Source organism: Cavia porcellus, unplaced genomic scaffold, assembly GCF_034190915.1.
Source record: "Cavia porcellus strain 051 isolate PalLab524CR breed Dunkin Hartley unplaced genomic scaffold, mCavPor4.1 scaffold_15, whole genome shotgun sequence".
In the NCBI taxonomy this organism is placed as follows: Eukaryota; Metazoa; Chordata; class Mammalia; order Rodentia; family Caviidae; genus Cavia; species Cavia porcellus.
In genome coordinates, this window is record NW_026947498.1 from 52,775,883 (window position 1) to 52,796,141 (window position 20,259).

The window sequence follows — 20,259 nt, forward strand, 5'->3', positions numbered from 1 at the left end:
CTAAAATAGAAACTACTGGGATACTTTTTAGAAGCTATTTTCTAAATACATTTGAGATACTATTTTATGATTACTTTTAACATTGTAACCAAACACACACATGTATACCTTCATTAGGGCTCTCTACAGGAGCAAAATCAATATAAAACATATTGATTATACAAAGGAATTTGCTATGTAGGCATAGGAGATCAGAACTGGAAGAGTCCCAGGGGTCATCTGCAGAATCAGAGACAGAAGAACACCAAATGACCACCTGCACACTGAAGTCCAGAGGATTTGGGAGTAAAGAAAGGCTGAAATCTTTGAAAATCCCTGTAGAGTCACCAATGCAAATCTATATTAAAAAGCCAAAGAGACTGAACTGCAAAGCTGAAGAAACTGAGGACCAACATCCAAAGGAAACAGCAGACTAGATCTCCCCCAAAAGGAACAGATTCCTTCTTCTTTTCCTGTGGATTGTGTTGGGGCTACTCGTTTGCGCTACCCGCAAGTGGGGTAAGACTTCACCAACTACTGAGAAAATAATGTCTTTGCCAGGGTTCTGTGCTCTATGGAACAAATGATGAACATCTGTGGTACTGTGTGAAGGGTTACTTTAGAAGTATGCATGTGGCTACAGAACTTCAACATATTAAAATAAATTAAGAGCTCTTTGTGAATGATCAGCAGCTCCTTATGATCTTCTTTGACCTTTTCCCTATAAATAACATGCCAACCAAATAAACAGAAAATCTCAGGACTCTTTGTGCAGTATTTGAGTGTATAATATACTTTAAAATAAATATTACTTAATGAAACATTTATGTTATCTTGAATATATATTTGAATGTTTATATGTAATAAAAATTTATTTTCAATTGATGATTGGCTCTCAAAAGAGCTACTTAGTTAAAATCAACTAGTAACTACAATCTCTGTTCTGCCACATGGGTTTCTCTTATTCATTCTACATTCATAAAAAATAAAGATTAAACAATAACATAATAAAACAGTGGAGGTGTGCTTACAACCAGCCAAAGAAGAGCCAATTTAATAACAATGCAAACAAAAATCAGTCATGACAAATCTGACCAGCTAGTGCCTTGCAGAAGTTTATGGGACAGAGGTTGGATTTCCTGGAGTGTGGGGAGGAGACAGCCGTAAGACAGGAAGACTTCTGAAGAGGCCAGGTTACAACTCACAACTCTGTACAAGATTCTCTGCTCTTCCTCACAGGTTCAGACTTAGGTTTGCAACGTCTGGAAAAGAAAGGAGGAAATCAAGTGAATGTGAATTATTTCACATATTAGGTTAAATGCAAAACATGCTCCTAAGGAGCTCTCTTTGCTTTCACTGCCACTTACATAGCAGTCACAAAGGTCATTTAATTCCACCGATGAACTCTCTGATGCCTGTGTGTACCTCAATGACCATCATTTTCCAATCAGAATGGAGCATTTTTCTATCCCATCATGGAAAGTGTAATATATCTCTTTTGTCTGATACTACAGACTCCAAGGAGATAAGTGATGGTTAAGGTGTGAATCCAGTTATCCTTGAAGCTGTCTTGCATGCTAATTATCACTGTATTGCTTAAACTTTCTCTTCCCAATGACTGTCAGTGCTATATTCTGCTTTATAAAATTTACTAGGCCTTCATCTTTTAAAAAGTTACCCCAAAATTACTCTGTCACTCAAGCTGCAAGACTTGATGTTTAACTTGATCAGATTCTAAAATTTGGTAATATTTAAATAATAGATTTATAAGTTCAGCAGCACCAAATAGGTCCTGATGAGTTACTTGTGTACTCTGAAATGTTGGCTTATGTATTGATTAGTCAGCAAAAATACTATATGTTTGGAAGGAGAGTAGAAAATGGTAAATAGTCTATCCCTGTGAATATCACTATTCTTTCTCAGCCTCCTCTCCCACACTGACTTACTGGAGTTTGAGATCTAAATGTCAGAGAACCACTCTTTAGGAGACTACTAAAAACTACACACACACACACACACACACACACACACACACACACACACACAAACACATGCATATTTTTAAGGAAAATTTAAATGAACTTTTAAAAAATTTCCTTTTGTACAAGTATTGTTCAGCAAAGATCTCAACTTTTCAGCACCATCTTCTTCCCTCTTCTGAATTCCTAGGAGAGATTTCTAGGAAGATGGACACATTCTCAGTTGGGCAACAAGACAAACTATTCCATATTGGAGGTTCCCCTATGTAAATGGCAGTGCATGAATTTTACATCTTAGGGGAAACAGATGCAATGGTTGTCTAATTATCTTTTTTACAAACTTTTTTTCTAATGGAGTTTAAGCTTCATCCAGTCTGCTTTACCTCATGTGTCTCATAGGAACTTGACCTCTTGCCTGTGTTGGCAGACGTGTCATGATTGGATTCGTGGGTATTGTGACTCATTTGGAGGAAAACGGAGGGGGAACCTCATGTTGTGAAGTTGGGTATTCATGCATTTTCTGATGAAAGTTTCACTCCTCTTAAGAAAATAACATTGCGGGAAGCAATTAACTCTCTGCTTTTGGACACTGCCACCTCTTGAAGCAATACAAGAAACAGGTGTAGCAATGGGCAAATATGAAGGAAAGCTTTAGGCAGCTAAGCCAAGAGACAGACGGATCAGCTCCTTGGAGCCATCAGTGGATTACTGACCATTCTGCACCTGCGGCTTGTCTCTTTTATTAGGTCGACTTTTAGCTATAGCGTGAAAACGTCCCTTCCTCATTAGAGTATTTTGAATCAGATTCAGAAACAATTTATTCCTATCTCAGTCACTGTCTTTTCTTTTGGTTATTATTTATCACATGAATCAGTGACAAAAAATATATCCAACGGATTCTATTGTGGGTTTCAAGACAAAATAAAGAAAACAAAGTCTTATTATATTTGACTTTCAGATGGGCAAGAAATAATTATTTTAAGAGGATTAAATCCCATGAATGCTAATACTGTACTAGCGTGATCAATTATTTGCCATTTACTTGAAATACGAATTTCACCAGATGTCAAAACTAGTTCTTATAAAACAACATTGAAATGAACGTTTAAAAAGTTACTTCACCATGGAAGATAACATAAAATACCACATATGATTTGTTTAACAGGAGTTTAACCTGATTCACAAGGCATCTGGGCAAGAAAGAAAAAGAATCCTAAAATTTTCATCAAAGATATTGGTAGTATAATAGTTTGAAAGCATCTCTGTAGAAAATCAAGTATTTTTTCACCAGATGTAGTATACTATAGTATACGTATAGAATAATTATTTTCAACATCGGCCTTAAACAGCTCCTCTGAAAGTATACTTAAGGAAAATATTTCTTTTAAACTAACTCCCACTTTTCGTTTCAGTCCAGACATATGTCAGTCCAGGTAGCTGCCTGCATTTAAGATTCCCAGGTAAGGCATTTAGTCTCTACATTGATTGGAAGGGGGTTTTAATTTCTCATTAAAAAAAAAAAAAAGAAGGGAAAGGAATTAACAAGTTTACCCAGCTGGTAAATGAAGTTCCTGGTTAGAAATTTAAAAAATAAGAATAAGAAGATAAAAATAAGAAAACACCATGTATTTCCTTATTTATATAAAATTTTCACAAGATTTTAAGCAAGATCCATAGCCTCCAATGACTAATTTCTAAAATAGGAATAAAACTTGTTTACCATACAGGAATGTGTGTGTGTGTGTGTGTGTGTGTGTGTGTGTGTACTCAAAATAGTTAACATTATGAGCACTATAACTAAAATGAGTTCTATAAAATTCATCTCAAGTACTGTACTTTCAGAAATATTCTTATTGTCATCCACAAGAATTGACTTCAACTTCTCTAACAGCTCTTGCCAAGAATCTATTCTACTTTGTGACTTATCTCTAAAAATATCTACTTGTTTTGTGCAGAATCTGATCATAAAATTATCTCCTCATTCAGATGCTTTTAATGACAGGCAACTGGATATTATTACAGTTGTAGCTATCTTTGCAAGAAGAAAATAAGGACTTGTTTTCTTCTCTGTGTTACTAACATAAATTGAAAAGTTTTCGTCAAGTTTGGAAAACGAAGATCATTCGACTTGGTTCTTCTATTTTGATGATCTTATAATTTGACTTTATTTCTCTATAGAATTGTAGATAGATTAGAATGATTTATTTAAATTAATACTTCTTCCATGGGGGAAATAAATTATTAAATTCATTGTAAACCTTGTATTACTTTAGAATTAAAAAATGCATCTCACCCAAAAGCCTGTGGAACCTAAAATGTTTTTGAGATCTTCTCAAAGATGGCTTATGAAAAGAAAGGTTTGTAAATTGTTAATCAGTGTAAACATATTCCAATCAAACACATAGAAATTTTAATTGTTCTTTAAAATTCTTACTTTCAAGACATTGCCAGAGTAAATTATTATCTTCTAATTATACAATTGTTTTTGCTGTGGCACTTGAGTTTCTAATCAAGACTGTTACAATTTGAAGACAGAACAGAATGAAGTGATTTTTATGAACATAAAGCAATCTGCTGTGCTACAGTGAGGCCTGCATTATTTCCAGGACCTTTGTCTCTTTTTGCACAAAAAAATAAAGTTGATAAATTTCAGAAATATTTCATCAGAAATGTGGCTGTTCTAATAGCATAGTGTTGTTTCTTTTGATGAGAAAAATTAATATAAACTTACACCACATTTTCAAACATAGTTAAAACTCAATAGTAAATTATTTTGCTCTCATTGACATTGACCAAATTCAGTCTTCTGAATATTGAATTCAATATTTGGAGCTCCATCTATTTACCAGGCAAAACATTAGGAAGAGGAAGCAGAGAAAGATCTTTAGATATTATTTGTCTCTTCTCTTCAGAGCCTTCATTTAGGGACATGAAAGTAAATCCTCTGTAGTCACCTATATTGTTGGTTTATATTTATTGTTATTGTTAAAAAAATCAACTGAAATTAGCTCAGTTACAGTTCTATGATCATATTTCTAAATATATAAATGATCTTCAATTTTATGTAAAATACTTCTCATGCTCTATTCATCCATTGACATCCAGATTTGTTCTTAAATATTGTATACATTTGAAAAGATTATTTATAGTCTAAAAACGATGCTAGGCACAGCATGTAGTACATAATAAGTGTCCCTTAATAACTGAGCAATTTTTTAAAAATATCAATATCTCAATGGGCTTATTGCGCAAATACATTTTAGGAAATATTTTTATGGCTGAAGAAAGAAAAATTCAAAGATGACATTCTTATATATTAATATTAACAAAATAATTTAAAAATCCTTTAATTCATAGTAAAAATAAGTTGTGAGAAAAAGAATGAAAATATCTGTGGTAGTGTCCTTCATAAAATATTAAATTCACACACAATTATGTGCAGAAGCTTTTTGATATTTGAAGATATTATTAAAAGAGAACTAGAAAAGAAAGACCATAAGACAAAAAATTGTTTGGATCTTCTATATGTAACTTTTTAAACAGATTATTAAATTCTTCCTGATGAAAGAAGTTTTAACTGGGCATGACGAAAGAAATGTATGTATTTTGCAGCTTTTAGAGTGCTGAAAAGGAGGAAGACAATGAAATGGGAAGTAAGGGAACGGGTGAGGAGGGGAAAGGGGAAGAGAGGGGAGAGGAAGAGAGGAAGAGAGGAGACAGAATGGCGATGAGGCCGCTGCACCCGGGTAACAGACTGGTATGTACAAGTGGAAAGTCCCTCCCAGCAAGTTATATGGCTCTGGAGCATGATTACGCTCAGATTCCCAGATCTCAGAAAGCAATATTCACTGCAGGTCTGCAGTAGCATGAAATTTTCCTTTTCAAAGAAATTCTTAAGTAATTCTGTCACAGTTATCCAAAAATTTCAATATTTGGAAGTATATTAGAATGACAAGACCATAAGCAAATGTTGGATCCTAGTGTGTATTAAACTAATGTTTATTAATCCATGATTAAGACCCCTGCATTGCATTAAGAGTACTAAAGTTCTCAAGGAAAAATACAACTTCAAGGGGAAAAAAACATAAAAGAAAATGAGACTAAATATAATTGAATACAATGTGAAAATGCAGAGACATAGTACAAATGAACAGGTTTGTGAGAGGGAGGGGAAGACAGAGATTGAGTTTGAATTTTATGGTATGAGAATGCTGCAGTGCATGAAGGTGAATGAAGCAGGAATTTGTGATTAGAAGTGATAAGATCTGAAGTAAGGAAAAAGAGAAAATAAGGAAGTATACTTGCATTTTCTTATTTTTGCAAACATGAATATCGCACGATTATATCTCAAACTAATGAAATTGATTATCTACAGGAGGTGGAATGAAACAGCTTAGGAAAAATGCAATACAGGAATGTGACATCCTTGAATGTATTTCTATTTATGGCCTGGATGTTTAGTGTCACTTAAATATCATAAAAAATGCATAAAATTTGAAAAGATAAAAAAAGAGACAATGCCGTCTTAGTTACTTTATGCTCATTGCTGAGACAAAACACCTGATGCCCAAGTTGGGAAAGGAAAGGTTTATTTCTTACAGTTTTTGGAGGTTTCAGTCCACACTCAGTTGGCTCCCAAGCAGGCGGGCATGGCTGGGCTGCAGTTCATGGCGGCTGCAAACAGCAAACAGGAACCAGCAAAGAGCAAGACACACCTTCCTGCCAATACATCACATCCTGGCTCCATCCCTATGTGGGTGGAGCCCTGACACCGTCAATCCAAGCACTAGACCGTGAACCAATCACAAATACACAATGCAAACTCATGAGGCCTGGGGGACACAGACATAAACCATGACAGGAATAGAAAGCAAATCAGTTAAAAATTGATTTATTAAAATAAGTACACTGAAAAAGAAAATAAAAAGAATTACAAGTAATTCTGAGACACTCTTTATTATATAACCATAGTTTAAAGTCTAAAAGAGATGCCAATAAATCTTGAACTTTAATTTTGAATTTTAGTTAATATTTGTTTTTGAAATCATAAGAATTAACCATCTTGAAATTTGTTTTAAAAATTGCATCTATTTCCATTAAAAATGGAAATAAGGAAAAGGGAGATGATAGAATAACCTTTGTATTCATTAGAAATGAAAGATATAAGTTCAGATTAATATTACTAATTGACAGAAAAATGTTTATATGAAAATGTCTATGCATATGTATACAAAATATGCATGTCTATTTTGTGTTGAAATATATATATATATATATATATATCAGACAGATATATTTATGAATTTCCTCTGCTGAAAGGGCCTAGGAGAATGACATTTCAGTAGCACAAACAATGAAACTGTATCTTGGTTTCTAATTTCACCATTCATTAAAAGGACCTCAGGCTCCTTGGAGAAATAGTTGATTCTTGCCATGTCAGGGAAAATACAAAGTGGGCTTAGATGATCTCCTTGTTTTAGAAAGGAATCAAAACCAAATAAATAAATAGCAATGGCAATATGAAAGAACTCAGTAGTGAACCTGACGGGGCTTCCACTAGCCAAATATCTGGAAAATAAGCAATAAATTAAACCAAATAGTAATAGGATTTAATCTAAAGAACAGCTAGAAATGAATCCAATATTTTACACTAAATAAATACATAAATGGTGTTGTAAGGACACAGCTTCTTCTATTAGAAATCTAAATAAATGTAGAAAAAATCTTGGCTATAAAAAATCTGCACATTTTAGCCATCTTAGTAATAATTTATTCAGGTTATAAACATCACAGAAAATACACTATAATTTTTAATTTGTAGTCTCAAATTATCTTGCTACCTGTTTCTTGTTAATAACAAGAGAAATAAAGTAGCATTTCAATGAAGAAACCTCAGATAATACTATTAAGTAAGTTACCAATTTAATACTAGAAGGATTCCAGTAGCAGCATACAGGTGCTGATCAGACACACTTCCATTCTATTCCATTGCCTAACAGGATGCAATGTGATTCTAACAATGAAAAAACTGAGGATCAGTCTACAAAAGAATTGCTTTTCTTCTTCAAAAATGTCCTGTCCGTATATATAAAAAATAATTGATGAAAGGCTCCCCACTGAAGGACACTGAAAAGCCAAGACTACTAAATATAATGCATTGTTCTGCACTGGATCGTGGACTCTGAAGAAAAAGCATTATGTAAGACTATCGAGATGATTGACAAATTTGATTATAGGCCTCAGACAAGACGAACTTTGAATCTATGCAAAATTTTCTGATTTTAATAGCTGCACCATAAATGTTATTTTGTTCAATTTTGTGCTACTGTAACAGAGTACCTGAAACTGCGTTATTCATAATGACCAGAAATGCATTGGTTCACAGCTCCAAGATCCAAGTCCAAAATCAAGTTGCAAGCATTTGGCATAGGCCCTCTTAATGTGTCATCACATGAAGAAAGGAGGGATATAGAACCACAAGAATATCTCTGAGCCATTTTATAATGGCATCTATCTATTCCGTATGACCTAAATACTTCTCATTAGATCTGCCTTCCCAAAATGTCCCATTAGGATAAATTTCCAACATGGGAATTCCAGGGGATATATTGAAATCAATAGCATTCTGTTCCTAGATCCAATATTCATGTTCTCACATCCTAAACACATTCATTCCAGAGAGGAGAAATAGTCAAGAAAACAGGAGTAATGTCTTATGCAAAACCAAGAGAAGAAAGAGCATTTAACCTTAAGGCTTGAGAATAATCTTCTTTGACCCTGTGTCCTGCTCTCTGGTTACTCTGAGGTGGTTCTTGGGTCCCTAGGACCTCAGGCTGTCTCACCCAGGATGCTTTGCAGAGCTCAGCCTTTGCAGGAGCTCTTACCAGCTGGAGCTTCAAGCCTGCAGCTCCCAAAGGCTGGTGTTGTACATAGGGGGCTCTGCACTTCTTTTGTTTTAGAGGCATCACACCCACATGGTTCCCTTGGGTATTGTCCTAGGAAGAAGTGACTCTTGCACACAGCTCACTGAAATCTGACTGGAGGCAACTATGTGGCAACCAAGGTCACTCTGTGTCTTCTTGAGTCCTAGCAGATGTGACTGAGAAGTACAGGATTAAAATACATGGAGCAGAGTTCCAAGGTGTCCTTGGGCAGACAGTAAAGTCTCTTGGGTTCCCAGGATTCTCCCAAAAGTCTGGTTTCCCTTCAAAGCCATAGTATCCTGGACCTGTAATGACTTTGAAATATATTTGAGGTTATGCTTCCATCACCTTGGTAAGCAGCTCTTATACTGTTTCTATTGTTACTGATACTGACATCCTTATCAAATCGTAGGTAGACACATCCATAGTTTCCTCTATTAAACATGCTTTTTAATTCTTTATATGACCTGACTGGAGATTTTTCAAGTCACTGCATTCTGCTTCCATTTTGATTATAAATTCCAACTTTAAATATTTCATTCCTCACATTTTTCTGTATGCAGTTAGGAAAAGCCATATGGCCCCTAAATCAATGCTTTGCTTCTTAGAGTGCTTCTGCCAGATATCTAATTCATTGCTTTTAAATTTTGCTTTCTATAAAGCCTTAGGCCATGGACACAATTCAGCCACATTTTCGTCATTTTACAACAAAAATGATTTTTCCTCCAATTTCTAATGCGGCGTTCTCCATTTTTACCGGAGACCTCATTACGATGGCTAACACGGTACATATTTCTACCAACATTCTTTCACCACTAAGTAATCTCTAAGGTAGTCTGGATTGTGCTTGTAGTTCTTTTCTGCTTTATAGCTCTTAGTACAATGAATTGCGATATAGGTTTTCTCCTAACCTGACAATCATTTCTAACTTTTACCCTTTAAGCAATTCTAATGCTACTTTCATATTTTCAGGTTTTTTATAGCAATGTTTCACTTCTAGTATCAATTTCTTAGTCTAGTTAGTGCTGCTATAAAATTACCAAATATCTAGTAGCATACAATTAAATATTTTTGACCCATCATGTCTCAGGCTGTGTAATCTGAGGTCAAACCACTAGCATCTTTTGCCTGATGAATATCATCTGGTGATATCTTCACATGAGGAAAGAGTGAAATCACTCACAGGAACCCTATTTAAGTGGTATTCATCTAATAATAAGCCTGGAGCCCACATGATCTAAACATCTCCCAGCAGGTCCACCTTCCAGCACTGCTACCTGGAGGATTTTCAACTTTGAGTTTGGAGAGGACAAAGATGTCCAACTCATAGAAATTATGGAAGGATGTTTCTTTATGTAATACACTGATTTATATCAGGTAAATGGTCAATGTCTACATTCACTCTCATCTGGATAGAATCTCCCACAAGGACATTGAGAGAGAGAAAAGCACAAAGCAAGGAAAGAGACTATTAACAAAGAGAAAATGGTAATTTTTATAATACACTTGGAATTTTTCTAGCATGTGAAATTAAATAAAAATACGAGTTCACAAAAAATTGATTTCTGACATTCTCAATGAAAGTTCACTTCATGAGTTTGTAACCTGCACAGCCACTCGGGCGTCATGCACAGAAACCTCATGTCCTTGTGCTGCTCTCATGAAATTGTAGTAATTTTACCTCTGAATTATATTTGGTAAGCTATATCTAGTGGAAAGTAGAGCACAAATAAAAGCAGAGAAGATTAACACAATATTTGTGCGTCATTTCCTCTTGCCACATTAGTACACAGTGCTCATATTGCCCTGAGAAAACATAATTTTGGTGGGTCAACTATGCATGGAAGTCCAGTGAAATTCAAAGCCAGTGCAAGGTAAGTGAACTATTTATATTACCACAGAAGTGAACAATCCTAAGCTGCTCTCTGAGAATTTCCTTTTGAATCCGACTAGCTTCAAACTCAGCATTAATGTAGTAACAGTCTAGAAATGCAAATGATCACAGAATATTATTGTAGTCTTCTTATACACATAATTTACCTATATTAACTGATACTGAGAATAATGATGCAGATGAAAATGAATAGAGGGAAACTTATAGATGCAATTCTTTTCATGTCTTCCTTACTCAGCAAAGTGAAGGAATACTACAGGGTATAGAGGGTGCACATCAGGAAGTGAAGTAGAAATCGTTTACTATTTTCAAGTTTGGGTAGTATTTACTTTGTTCTAGTAGGAACAAAATGTATATGCAAAAATATGCTACTAAATAAGAATTGTGTTATTTTGGAAATGCTTACATTTGTGTGCTTAAGAAGTACAGTTGTATAATATAAACAGCAAAAGCTATGCTAAAATTAAAATGGCTATTTTTTTTCCACTTAGAGCAACTCGAAATAGCAAATATAACCGTGTGAAAAATTCGGAGATAAAATGCAAAAGATAAAAGGATTTCTTTTTCAAGCTATAATAGAAACTTTTTGGCTTTTTGAAATAAGAGGACTTAATATGTTTTTATTTTTCACTTGACTTAACATTTTATATAATTAAAGCAATAGCCATGACAGTCATGTTGTCAAGATCTTTTTCCTATTTCTCTATTAAAAAAGTATTTTCTTTGTGTTTTTATCTCAATGCTTGTGAGGCTTTTACTGTTCTGGTTGTAGAGATGACTTGTATATTTTACTTTATTTTATTTATTGTTATTTTTATTAGTACACATTTGTAGCGCATAATGATTTCATTCCTCATGAAGAATTGGTGCATGTACTTAACATGTGTTAATTCTTTTCTGTCCTCTACCCTCTCCTCAACCCTGTAACTCTTAATGCACCTCACATTTTAAAAGAGCTAGTGCCCTACTTAATAGTTTTACTTTTATTTTGAAGAGAATAGAATGAAAGAAACAAAACAATAGTTTATCAAAACAAAACAAAGAACAAGATACAAGACTTGAAAAAAAGATAAAAGGAAATCAAGAATGACTACCATAATGCCTCTTGTTACCTTCAAAATAACTTCCCATATCATCAGACATCATAAAACAGAACAGAATAAAACCAGTCAAAACAGAACAATGAAAGCAATACAGGACTTCAAAGCAAGACAATAGAAATACAACAGTGATTACAATAAGGAATCTTGTTATCTTCAAAGGAGCAGTTTATACCATCAACCATATTACAATCAAACAAAACAAAATAGAATAAGACCAATCAGAAGAAAACAAGGAAAACAATACCAGACTTTGAAACAAGATAACAGGAAGTCAATAATGATTAACATAATATATTTTATTATTTTTGAAATAGCTGTTCATGCTATCAAATATAATAAAAGCAAACAAAACAAAACAATGAAAACACCACAAGGTTTCAAAACATGATAATAGGTTAACAATGGTGAATGCCTTCCCCTTTTATACATTTCCTCCCCTTTCACTTTCCTTCCCTCTACTCCCCTTATCACAGTATCTATGATACATTTGGGATCCCACTCACTCCATTAGATTTTTATACTAGAGAGACAACATGATGTTCACCCATATGACTTTGAACCATTTTACCCCTGAGCATGATCTTAAATTGTACCCATTTACCTACAAGAGCCTCATGGTTATCTTTATAGCTGAGTAGCTTTCCATTACATAAAAATTCCATATCTTTCTTATCCATTCTGCCATTGATATACAAGGTAGCCTACTTTTTTTCTGGTTCCCTGTCACATAGAGCATTGTTCTCTCTCTTTTGACTTTTAGTCTATGAATTCCCTTTTGAGTTAAGTGTGTTTTTTGAATAAAGCATAGCGACAGCTCTTGCCTCCTGATCCACTTTGCCTGTGCTTTTTTCCTATTGCTGAACTGAGGCCATCTACATGAATGGTTATGGCCAACATGCACTGGCCATAACCATTTGTCTCTGTCATGCTATTTTCCTGCTTTTGGCTGCCTATTTTCCCCTCATTCGGTTGTCTTCTTCACTGTGATCCTCCTCTGCTGTTGTTCCTGGAGCTGTGGGGTTTTTTTTAAATCTCTCTCTACAATGTTCTTCAGTATTCTTTGGTGGGTTGATTTGGTGGTTATGAATTCCTTCAATTATTGTTCCTTGTCATGGAAGTATCTTGTGTCTCCATTAATTTTGAAAGGAAGTTTTTCAGGATACAACAATCTGGGTTGGAAGTTGTTTATTTCCAGGACTTGAAACACTTCACCCTAAGCTCTTCTTGATAGTTTGAGAAGTCTGTCATGATTCTGATGGGTTTTCTTTTCTCTGTTTTTTTTTCTCTTCTCCAACAGCTTTTAATATTCTGTTCTTGTGTTGAATTTCTGGGATCTTGATTATTATATGTCTATGTGTAGATTTATTTTGGTTATGGATAACTGCAGTTCTATATGCCTAATTTTTCTGTATGTCATGTCCTTTTCCCATGCTTGGAAAGTTTTCTGAAATAATTCTGCAAATAGACTTTTAATGTCATTTGTGTTGACCCCCTACTTTTTCACTGAAACTTATTATCCTTAAATTTGTGTGTGTGTTGTCTTGCAGCCATTGAATTATTATTTATTGATTCCTTGTTATTTTAAAGAGATCTTTCCTTTCACAATTGCAAACTGCACACCTGTCTTCAAGGTCTGAAAGTTTATCTTCGTTTCTTAAAAGTGGTTTTTCTAGCTTTCAGTGGAGTTTTTAATTTCCTGGATATCTCTTTGAATCTGTTTCATGCATTCTAAATCTCTCTTAAATTGTTTCACAGTTTCCCTCATTTTCCTACACCTATTTTTTTTAAATCTATGTCTTCTTTAGAGATCTAGCAAATCTTTTATTATGCTTTTCATCTCTTTTTTACCTGAGATATTATTTCTGTTCTAATTTCTTTTATAACCTCATAAGTTGTTTCTTTGCTTCAGTTGCCATTACTTCAGAAACTCCAGGTGTGCAACTACCGATCTCTTCCATATTTACATCTCCTGGACTTGCTCTGCTAGGGTTGGAGGCTAGAGACTGCCTTTTGCCTCTTCTTTTTGACATTCTCCTGGGTTCTTCCAGACAAGTGGATAGTAAGGTCCCAGGCACTCCCCATATTGGCTACAATTTCTCTGAAGCATGATTGGTTCCCCTGGCCACTAATGTCTATAGGTATCCAATGGTGGCCACTGAGTGTGCTGTTCAGGGCTGGCTACTGTTTTTCCTAGCCTGTGCTAGCTATCTGGCGTGGAAGGAAGTGGCCCTGGTGGTGGCTGAATTGCATGTGGGGACTGGGCCAGCTGCTGCCTCCTGGACCCGAGTTGGTTACCAGATGGAAGCATCTCAGTTGGTGGCCATTGCCTCCTGGACCTGAGCTCTACTTTCTACTTTTTATTTTGATCTTGATTTATATTTTTGGTTTCTCAAATAAGAGAAGCCATGTGATATTTAAGTTTGTGTTTCTGATTTATTTCATTTAATATTATGGTCTCAAAGTACACTCAGTTTCCTATAACTAACTCAAGTTTATTCTTTCTGTATGACAGAAAATGGAAATATATCCCTTACTCATAGATAGAAAGAACCAACATTGTGAAAATGGACATACCCTCAAAACTGTTGTACAGGTTTAATGCAATCCCAATATAAATATAATTAACAAACCTCACAGACATAGAGAAAACATTCCTAAGTTCATTTGGAAACAAAAGAGACCTAGGATAGAAAAGACAATCCTGGGCAACAAAGGCAAGGCAGGAGACATGAGAATTCTTGTTATTAAATTATACTACAAACTCACTGTGATAAAATCAGCATGATACTGTCAAAAAAGAAAAAGACTTGAGGATCAATGAACAGATTAGAAGAAGCAGACACAACCACAAAGATCCTCAACCACCTTATCTTTAACAAAGGGGCCAAACATGCTTACAGGAAGAAAGATAGCCTCTTTAATATATGATCCTGAACACTTGGCTTTCCACATGGAGAAGACTAAAAGCTAGACCCATGTCCATCTCCATGCACTAAACTAAAGTCAAAATGGATCAAACATGTAAATATTAAAACAGAAACACTAAATTTACTGAAAGACAAGATAGGTAGAAATCTTGAAGACATAGGTGTAAGCAAAGACTTCATGAACAAACTGCAAATCTCATGCAAATCTCAAAATTTAAAGAATAAACAACTGGGATTTCATCTTATTAAAAAGTTTTTGGACATTGAAAGAAATCACCAACAGAGTGAAAACAAAATCCACAGACTAGGAAAAAAATTTAGTCAACTGTCCCTCAGGAAAAGAACTATCTAGAACATTATATAGAACAGAAAAATATGTGAGTTTCTTTTATTTTGCTTATGAGTATGGTCTCAAGTTGCATCCATTTATTTATAAATATCTCAATGTGATCATTCTTTATAGCTGAGTAGTACTCCAAAAATACTGTAACTTTTTTATCCATTCCTCAGTTGTTGGACACTTAGGTTGTTTCCAAGATCATAAGCGAAATAAAACAAACTCACATGTATAAATACCGTATAGTCTCCTTAGTGTACGAAATGGTAAGATACATAAAAGTTTATGGTAATCATGATTCCCCATTGCATTGCTCTGAAGCCTTATAATGCTTCCATTCATTAGTTGGAATGGTTTTATCCTGCGTTGTTTGATTTTTATTTGTGATGGTATAAAGAGCTATTTTGAAGAAAACAAGACATTATAATAGCTGATTTAAAATCATCTTGTTTTGAGGTCCTACCATGCTTTTGTTCTGTTTCCATTGGTTCTATCATGTAGTATCTTATTGGGTTTTATTATGTGTATAAACAAATTTTTGTGGATAATGAGATGATACTGTTCCATCCTTCAAGAAGGACTGAAGGTTTTGCTCTTGATATGGCAACATTAAAGGCATATAGCTATTTAAATTATTTGTAAGTAAATAAAATTTAAAATCCTGGCACTTTACTTGCTAGCTACGTTTCTAATTCTTGTGTTCAGTGACTACTTATGGAACAGGAAATGACAGAGTATTTGCATCAGTGCAGAAAGTTCTATTAAAAGTACCATTTCCAGAGCATTCATATACTAGGGTCTATGATTTCAACACAAATTGCATGTAGGGTCTTGATTTTCTCTTCTTATCACAATTCATCATTTAACTTCCCTTTCCCTTCCCTTCTAAATATTTAGAAGAAAACCAAGGCAATCTCAGTGGTAGGCAGAATTCCAAGAAAGCCTCCAAAATTTCCGTTACTGGGTATGCACATCCTGTTTAGTCCAACTTCTGTAGTACAAGAAGGTCTGATCTAATCTGCGAGGCCTTTGAAAAAAGAATCTAGAAAGAAAAGAAAGACATCTGAAAGATGAAAAGCAATGAAGACATTTTACTGCTGGCTTGAAACAATGAATGTCAGTGTCATCGAGACACTGGCAAAGAATAGCAAGTAGCAGAAACTTGGTTTTGCCCTGGTCAGTGGTCACCAAGAAAACAGGGAAATTAGCTCTACAGTCAAAATGAAATGAATTCTATTGAAACTTTGAGAATATTCTCACTCAGAAGAGAAGCCAACCCTGACTTATGCTTTGATATCAGCCTTATAGGACACTAAGCAAAGAATTTAGTTCTGATATGCCTGTACATTGGGCCTCTACAAACAAGATATTCACATACATGAATTTGTTACTACCTATTTGAGTCTGGTTTTGATAGTGGACTTGAACACAAAAGTTACATGAAAGCAGATTTATTATCTACAAAAAAGCATCAGAAACAGTAGAAGCCTAGATTCATTGTGAGTTATTTTTCGAGGCAGAATAAAGTGCCTGGTCAGGAGGCTCCACTGCATATACCCACTTGTAAAACAACACAGCTGAGGAACCCTCAAAGGTAGTTGGCTGGGTTGTATATGTCATGGGTTACATGGTGTGTTGAGTTAAATAGCTGAGGATATTCTAATTCTAGAGGACAAAGGAGAAGATTCTGGGCTGTTCCAAGCAGTTCTTCCCTTTTCTCATGATGTTGCAGCCTAACGTAGTCTACAGATATTTTTGAGAACCATGATAGAGAATGGGGGAGAACTGGGTCAGCCTCAGGTCATCTGAAGACCTATCCTGGAATGCACAAAGAGATAAACTTTCCCACACTCACATCCGTGCACACACAAACACACTTACCCACACGCACTTTTAAAGTACAAATATATAACAAACTTTACACACGTTATATTTCTATTTTACTCGAATTAAAAGCTAAAAAAAATCACGTTCACATTTCTTCTGCTGGCTTTGGCAGAAGAACAGAGAGAAGATGAAGTAATTAGCTGAGACTCCAATTTTATATCTGCTTCAAGAAGAATCAAATTTATTTGATCCTTAACAACTCTGAGAAAGGAAAAAGTACATTGTCACTGAAACAAAAGTTTAAAAAGTGTATTTTCTGGCTGCATAAAGTTAAATTATCACATATTGTGGCTGAATTTTTTCTCTTATTTTAGATTACATCTCTGTTACCGCTAGCCCCTACTGAAATCTACTGTGTGATATGATAGGTGGGTAGAGAGTCACTGGTTATGATAAAACAAGCAGGTCTATCACTTGCTAATAAAAAACAGAGAAGAAGAGAATGGATCTACTATCGGATATGCTTAGAAAGGGAAGAGTGGAAGAGAAAGGTCAAAAACATAGCAGCAGTAGGCAGATCCAGACTGGGCCTGGTTAGCAACACTCAATCCGTCTCTCGAGAGGATAATGTAAATACATGTGGGGAATTTCAACAGAGAGACGTAGCTTCAGAAAAGGAAGAGACTGAGGCCAACATAACCTGCTTTATAATTTTGCTTGCTGTCTCCTGATGTGTAAACACCAGCTTCAGTCGCATACACATTATCTCTCCCGAGGAAGGAAGCATCTGAGGAGATGTTTGGCAGCCTTAAGTGGCTCTTGACAAGACCCTGAAGAGCTCCTGAGGAGAGCAGACCTTTTTCTAAAAATAGGAGAACCCAATTAACTTTGCCACTGATGAACTTCAGAACTTCAGAGCTCCTCAGCAAAGCCCAGGTAGAAGGCTGACATTCAGAATCTAGTAGTAAAATAAATTTGCTGGGGAAATAGACTTCTAATGGCTTTTTTTTTTTTTTTTTTTTTTTTTTTGCTTTTCACAGTTTTTGTAAAGAAAAATGCTTTTGAAAGGAAATAGCATTTAAACAATAACAATATTACAACACAGAGAATAGTTCCTCAACAGTGACGTGCCCTCTACAGATTAGAATAGGCAGAACAGAAAAAATACAAGACATCACTTACCTCTCAACTGAAATCAGCTTTTACAATTCTGTAGTATGCAAAATGTGAAATGCTGCGTTTGAATATAGTTTATTATGCTTTTAAAAAGATGGGCCTTTAGAAATGTGCTGTTCTTTAGTTTTCCCCATGTGGATTAGCCTTGTCTGTTCAGATTCTCCTTCATGTCAGGAATCACTTTTCCTCTGCATCTCTCTCAAAACTAATAGCACCACTCTGAGTAGCAAATATGTGATTAATGAAGAGCTTCAGATTCTTTAACTCTAAAAGATGATTTAACTTTAACAGTTCAAGATCAAGGATCGAGTTCAAAGATCCAGATCAATGGCTATTACAGCACCGATGTAATGAAATGAGATCTTTAAGTGCATCTACATTTGTACCAGAACTATCATCCTCCTGTTTTTGTTTGTACATGTTTGTAGTACATACAGTTTACAATCATTGGGCATATGTATACATGTATAATACAGTTTTACCCTTATACTCTCCTTCCCATTTCCTTCGACCTCTCTCCCTCATCCTCTAAATCTCTTCCCCCCATTTTCCTTGTAGAGATTAATTTTAACTTATGTTCCTGAAATATAATGTTTACATACATTTAGGTTATCAAGTTCCTGTGCTTAGCATATCTTAATTCTACAGATTTCCCCTTCTCTCCATCTTCTCTTGCCCATGATCTCTTGGATCCCTTCCCATTTGCAAGAGAGCTATTCTTTTGTTTCTTCTATGCATCTTTATTATGCACTTTGTTTGCATTTTGTTTTACCTAACTCAGAGATACTACGTGGTATTTAGACTTGGGTCTAGTTTTTATTCAACATCGTATTTTCCAGGTGTATTAATTTTACTATAAATATCTCAAGATTTTCCTTTTTATGGCAAAATAGTATTCATTATGTATAGATCCCACATTTTCTTTGTTCAACCATCTGTTGATAGATATATAAGCTATTCCAGGATTTAGTTATTATGTAACTATTGGTATAATTGGTGATCATGTTTCACTGTAGTATGTCTTTAGCTCTTTGATGATGGATAATACCTAGAAGGGGGATATCGGGGTTATATGAAATTTTCACTTTTGTTTCTCATAGGAATTTCTGTACTGAAGTCCACAGTTGTTATACTGGTTTACATTCGTACCAACTATATATGTGGGTTGCTTTTTAACCATTGCCATGCCAGAATTTGTTATTTATTGATTTCTTGATGATTGCCATCCTCTGGTATAAGATGGAATCTTACTATTGTTGTAATTTGTATTTGTTTAATGGCCAAGGGTACTAAAACTGTTTTTAATATATGCATTGGCCATTTGTATTTCTTTTCTTAATAGTGTCTGTTTATATCACTTGTCAATATCTTGATTGAGTCTTCTATTTTAGATGGTCTAATTTTTTTGAGTCTTTATGTATTTCAGGTATCATTCCTTTGTTTGAGGAATAACTGGAAAGCATTTTTCCTATTCTGTAGTTGTCTCTCCACTCTACTAATTGATTCCTTTGCTGTGTAGAGGGTGATGTGACAAATGTCTTATTCTTCTAATTCTGAAGGAAGAAAATAAAGGAGAAGCAGCATTTTCTCTTCCCAAACTTTACCTCTGTCCCACTGTCACATGATGATGTATTCAGTCATGATGGTTTTGACATAGCAGAAGAGCATTTTCCAAAATATGTAATTGCTAGCCTGATAAAACATTTGCTTTTTAAATTAGGAGTTGCTTGTTGAATTTTGTATACTCATAGCTCCTTGGTGACTGTATTCATGCTTTAGTCAAAAGTAGCTGCAGCAAACACTTAAGACCTGCATAGTCAAAAAGTTTCTGTGTGACAAATTATTTTTCTCAGACCAAATACGAGATTACTAGGGACAAGATATGCTGGGAAAACTTACCCAGGAAAAGAAATTTTGAGCAGCATTATCATTCATATGCTGTAAGAGCGTGTAGAATATCATTTCAAGAGGGCTCTTTTTCCTTCCCCAGAATACACGTTTCCTAAGTGCATTTCAATAGGATAAAACTATGTATTTCTGGCACAGCTGAACCCATTTTGAGAATTAGACATATAGAGATCTATTTATTTCAACTACTTGATAAAATTAAATAT

General features: G+C 34.8%; 1 long non-coding RNA gene across 1 annotated transcript in view; it reads right to left on the reverse strand.

The window, feature by feature from the left end:
• Positions 1-755: 755 nt before the first annotated feature.
• The window catches only part of LOC134470575 (uncharacterized), a 34,277-nt gene continuing 14,773 nt past the window's right edge, over positions 756-20,259 (reverse strand). The window contains exons 2-3 of the long non-coding RNA XR_010039515.1: positions 6,558-6,707; positions 756-1,241 (exon numbers count right to left, since the gene is read on the reverse strand). This is a non-coding gene — a long non-coding RNA (uncharacterized LOC134470575). The remainder of the gene's footprint in view (positions 1,242-6,557; positions 6,708-20,259) is intronic.